Consider the following 6508-nt stretch of genomic DNA (forward strand, 5'->3'; position numbering starts at 1 on the left):
CTAGCCTGTGCCCTACCAGCCAGTTGTCATACCACCACAAACTATTGGCAAACTGACTACTGGCCACATGCAACAATATAAACCACTCATTCTTATATTCTGAATCGTCACTTCCTCAGGAAAGGAAAGCAAGGCAATATGAAGAAAGGAAAGGCACACAGTTATCTCCCATTTAACTAGGGTGGGAGGGAGTTGGAATGTCTGAGATGCCACTAAAAAGACAGTGAATGCCCGATGAACAGTCATTGAATACGGTTGATCTTAAGATATCAAAAAGCTGAAAACATCATACAGCAAGACAAGATAGTCTGCACTCCAGACCAAATGTCTCCATAGCCCCCCCCCCCACACACACATACACAAAAAAAAACACATCACAGACTTTGCAACCTTCTTTTTCTTAAATGTATAACTTTTGCCATGGTTAGACCACCATTTATCAAACCAGCAAACCACATAATTGTGAAGAGTATAATAATGGAATTATTTGAAAGGCCCTGCTGACTTTGTGGAATGACAGATGCCCTGCTAGCCTGGCCTGTTCCTATCCAGATAAGTGGCATACCCAGCATGCACACTTGGCAAACTGGCCACCTACCACATGCAGTTTTATGAATTTTCAAATTGCCCAAGAAAGGAATGAGGACATGAAAATGGAGGGAAAGCCACGCAGTGAGTGCCCATCATATTGCTCACAAAGCAGCCTGCTTCCCCAACTTTCCTGACTGTGAGTACTTGGGGAGTTAAACAATAACATATAATGAAGTAGCTCTATAATTTACATATTACAAGATTACTTCTGTGCCAAGGTAAATATGTAGTATGATGGGTAATAGACAGATTTGTTTTAAATAATCTTTGCAAGTGAAGGGACATGTTGAAGTTAAATAGATCAAAACCTATGTCAAAGAGGTATACACAATGTTCCTCAAACCAAACCGTGTCTCTGACTGAAAAATCCCAGTAATCAGTGACTGAAAAACCTAATTGTGAAGCATCACATGCCACTCAATGATTCAAGAATTTAAGAGCAATTTCTAATACTATAATGTCATGGCAAAATTTCTTGGCAAAAAAAAGACCAGGCAATTAGTTAAATCTCTAAGAATATTAGATAATAATTTACATTTATGGGTATTACAGATATCATTTCCAGCTAGATGAACTATAAGAACACGCGTCTTACCTAATTCACCAGTAAACTGAAACAATGTTGATAACAACTGATCTCAGATCATGCCAGGGAAACCGTCCCCAATTATATCACCTGAATGAAGATCCAAGCCCAGATTTAATCCTTAATGAAACACCAAAATAATGAGAATGCATAAAAAATTAATTTTTAAAGGCAGGCAGTGTATCACACTGCTTAACCTGGAAAGGACGTTTGTTTCAGTGAAGGAATAGGCACTGCATGAGAAATTTGTCCCTACAACTTATCTTATTTATTTGCTGGGAAATATTTAGATGTAGTATTAGCAAGAAGTAGGACTGTTTGATTTGGAGGTTTAAGAATTCTTGGACTACTGGATTCCTAATATTCCTATAAGTAAGGCACAGATTTCCACAAGGAGTCTGTATGGTCGTAAGTATAACGGTATACCTTCAGTCTCTCCTGGTGGATCAGATCATTTAAACATATGATGTTTTACTTACAAACCTCTGGATTATTTGCAATTCTGTGATGTGCTTAATAAGGTACATCCCAAAGAATGTGTTGTACCCAATGATGGGCATCACCAGTGCAGATGATAAGAAGGTGAGGACTTCTTTTGATTGAGACAAAATGCCTTTTGCTATGACCTGTGCAAGGTAAAATCTGGGTGAGATAGTAGAGAACAGAAGAGACAGGGGCTATGAAAGGATGCAGCCTCCTGTCTATGAATAAATATATATTATGTTTAAACATTGATATATCTGTAAAATTGGCAAGTTTTGCCAGATGAGTGTAAAGTGATATTTAGAAGGGCAAGAACATTAGCCTAATGTTTGAGAAATTTAAAAAAAATGCACATTTAGTGATGTAAGATAAATTCCCTCGCACAAAACCATTATACATTGTTGTGTATCTTATTGCTGTAATTCTTTGTGCAAGTACACAATTAAGAATGTAGAATTCAGGTTAATAAAGTCAATAAGTCTAAAATGTATAACATATTTGTTTTACCTGTAGAACAGAAAAAATAATTTATTTAGTGTTGTGCTCATGTAAAGCATTCTATGAGGGGAAAACTATCCGTTTTTTTAAACATCAAATCATATATAAGATGAGTGACATAAGTTGTAAAAAGGAAAGTAATGCTCTCTGCATACTTTTTTAAATATAGTGGCCTCTTTTGTGTTTGTAACTGGTGATAAAATCTAGAAGAGAAGGGACTGGGATTGTTCATTTTAATTAAAAAACAAAAATAAGTTATTTATTTAGGAGCATTGCTCAAACCGGGTCTGAATGATAGTTTTTTTTTTAAATTACTGTCTGACATTAAATGGTGGTGCTGCGGTAGCGTTGTTGCCTCACAGTAAGACGTTGTCCTGTTCAATTTTCAGCTAGAGCGTCTTCTGTGTGGAGACATGCGCGAATGGGCGTACCTTCGTTGAAGGTTGTGCGTCAGGGCTGGCAACTCGGCACGTAAAAATCAACTGCCAATCATTAGCGGACTGGAGTTCCGCTGTGGCGACACCTAACTGGGAAAAGCCGAAAGACACAACAACAACAACAACTGTCTGACATTAAATTTACAGTCTGACTAACAGAGGGCACCAGAGTGCTTTAAATGAGCTTAGTTATAATATTTCTATAAGAACTGTGTTTTTCATAATAGTCTAGAATTGTATACAACAATAAAGGTTATAGAGAAAATATATTTTATAGAAACAGTATATGCAAGTTTTAATAATGGTTAAAGACTATATATTGCATCAGGTTTTACACTGCAGCACATGTTCTTGACAATATTAACAACGTTGTGATTATATTTTACATGAGTTTCATATGTTACTTTTATATATATATATATATATATATATATATATATATATATATATATATACATTTCTAAAATAACCCATTCTTCTTGCCAGAGGTCCTATTTCACTCAAAAAGTTGCTGAATGATCTTGTAAATGCCCTTCCCAAAGTCACCACCCTACATGTGAAATTTAAACTACATTATAGTTCCATAATCTGTCCCACATTGACTTTTGCAAGACATAAGGGTTTTTCAACTGATCCTGTAGTAACTAAAAAGAGGAGGAAATCACATCCACTTCAAGCCCCAATAAATGTAATGGTCTTAGTAGAGACTTTTATTTTGCCCAGAACTAGGAGCAGCCCATTCTGTTGACACAAACTCTGAAATGTAGAAAAGACCTTCCAAGGTAGCAGTCATCATTTCTCCCACAATGTTAAAATCAGACCAATTCTTCTTCCTTTAGCAATCTTCTTGTGCAAAAATTCCCCTAATTTTGCTTATTTACCATGTACTGACCTTAAGTTCCTGTAATTACAAACATTAGTAGAAGTATTGAATTTGAAAATCATGATGTGAAAACTTGCAACAACTCAAAAGCAAATTGCTTAGTCAGATAGTCATTTAAAAGGTCATCTAAAATACTTTATTGAATAGATGGAATAACTCTCAAATACACAACTGCAAACTCCATAAAGAGCAAGTTTTATCAAAACCTTTAAAGTAGGCCTCACCTCTTTCTGGCAAATTAACTGGGAAGTTCTGACATTTAACCTAAAGGGTATTACCAAACCTGCTACTTTTTCTAACACGTGTTAAAAATCTGCATGCAGGCCCAGCACAAATGCCAGCATTAAATGCCCAGCAAGCTTTAGGCTTGAAACCTACTTGATCTTCAAGAGAAAGTGCCATTACCCTTGGCCTAATAATCAAAACTTTTAACCAAGTGTTAGGGTGATGTTCATCCCACCTAAGAATCGTGCAAGCTGCTTTTGAAGCTTTCTAAATTGTTTATCCTTCCATAACCAAGCTAGATCCCCCCTAAAGTAATACTCTTACAGAATGATTAAAAAATAACTCGGTAATGGCAGAGCCCGTGAAGACTCCATCTCTGTAGTAACAGCCATGAAATGTACAAAACCTGACATCCAATATCCCATGACTTAGACATAAAAGTCTTGTGCTGACATCTACCTCAGGCTGTCAAATCAGATACAAGGTCTTTTTTACTTGACACAATGAATGATGTTCTGAACAATCAAATCAAAAATCTCAACATAATCCTCCCATTTGATCCTTTCATCCTTTCTTTAACAGAGTGAGGAATGCAAGTGAAAATTGTTAAACCCTTTTGAACAGTGATGCAACTAAGATTTAGTATAATGCCCTCCTGTTTGGGTTTGACCCTCATTACATTAAGACCATGATAATGAGTTAAAGGAAGCTAGGGAAAATTATGTCTATAAGAATCAAATGAACTTAAAACTAAACCACCTGGCTCCTGTCTTGCCTCACGCATTGTGGGCAAACCATTATATAAAACTAATCTGTATAAACTGGATCTACTTTCTTGGATTAGGACATCAACAAGGTTCTTTAAGTATTTGATTACTTGCTGAGACTGTCCAACACCAGACCACTGGGGATTCACATGTGCCTCATTCCCTTGGGAAGCTGAGATAGTGGTGTCCCCCTTCAAATGGAACAGAAGGATCCCTTCTTGTCCTCTTCTCACTCTCCTTAGAGCAGACATATCTTCCAGTATTTCTTCATCTATACACTGTAATTAACTCTTGAGGTTTATGTATTGTAATAAAAATAACTAGCTCTCAACATGGCAACAACTGTCAATTCAAAGAATCTTTGTCACAATTAATTGCATTTTCAACAAAATGATGATTCAATCTGAGAATTCTTGACAAGATGTAATGCAGTGATTTTTAGTAGTGTTTGATTTTATATATTATGAATTTGCCTTTGCAAAAATGTGCATTCTTATTATAAATTTAATCTAAGGTCATCTGCGCAAGGGAGGCTATGAAATTATAATAGACTGACACATTGAAAGCCAAGGCATGGATTATGTTTTCAGTGATTCCTAAAAATATAACCACTTAATCCATCTCTTTTTGTATACTTAGTATTCCATGAAATGCCACCCCCTTAGGGGGTATAACACTTTCATTATGAAGAACAACAAACATAAAATGTATGACCATGTTGCTCTGGGACACAAACAAACCACCTGATAACACATATTAATTATTATTTAGCAGTGGCCCTACAACTACCATTTGCTTTTATACACAACCAGTCCTCAAAAATAATAGCCAAATATTAAACACTTTTAATGTGTCATCAAAAAGAAAATGACAGACATAATGTCAACAGCAAAGTATTTCCACTTGCTTCTGTTAGACACACACATAGCTCCAACAAGTCATATATATTTTTTTAAAGTAATCATGACACTAGCATATTGTTTCTTGTACAACATTCTCCTTTCACATAATCTGGAAACATGACTGCCTTCTGTGTCCAGAGCTGATTTTTGATTGTGAGGAAAGTTAAAGAGACAATGGCTACAGAAATGTATTTCAACTTCCTGATATAGACATATTTCAACTTACCTCCAAACAAACCATATTAACCACCTTAAAATTATCCTGTACTTGCCCTTTACTTTTACACATAACCTGCTCCCCAAAAGAAGAGAAATGGTTTCTGTGTACATGTATGATTGTGAAGAAAGTAAAATGCTCGGTGACTGGCCCCAATAATGATTTTTAACGCAAGTTCCATAGGCATGTAAGACATTCTATTTCTAGGTCTTGGTTTAATGTTGAAAAAAATGTGTGTTCTAAAATACTGAGAGGTTTGTGTTCTATGCAGTACAATGACATCTGGGCATCCTTGAGCTTAGCTAACCCTGGATTACTCAAAACATATACCTTGGAAACAAAGGAGACACTCTGAATTCCCAATTTTCTGTAAATTTATGACAAGACCCATAATTCCTTATCCTTTATTATTAAATTTGGGGGGGGGGGCTTAATCCAACATATTTATGGGAAGAAACATGAACTGCTTTGGTCACCAGTCTTAAATCTCTGTTTAAATATTAAATCCTCATGATACTGTGGTGGTGGTGCTGTGGTAGCATTGTCGCCTCACAGTAAGATGTTGTCCTGTTCGATTCTCAGCTAGAGCATCTTCTGTGTGGAGACATGCACGAATGGGCATACCTTCATTGAAGGTTGTGCGTCAGGGCCAGCAACTCGGCACGTAAAAATCTACTACCAATCATTAGCGGACTGGAGTTCCGTTGTGGTGACTCCTAACCAGGAAAAGCCAAAAGACACAACAACAAATAAATCTTCATGATCAGTGTCCATATGAAAATTATAACCTACCTATCTCTTAATCTTTCAGGAATGTAATTACAAAGTTTATGGAAGGCTACTACTTATACTGATAGTAGTAATGAATGTCTCTGACAACTAAAGGAATATACTTTTTTGGTATTTGAAAGCAAACTTC

Source organism: Protopterus annectens, chromosome 2.part0 (assembly GCF_019279795.1).
Source record: "Protopterus annectens isolate FY-2018-M chromosome 2.part0, PAN1.0, whole genome shotgun sequence".
In the NCBI taxonomy this organism is placed as follows: domain Eukaryota; kingdom Metazoa; phylum Chordata; order Ceratodontiformes; family Protopteridae; genus Protopterus; species Protopterus annectens.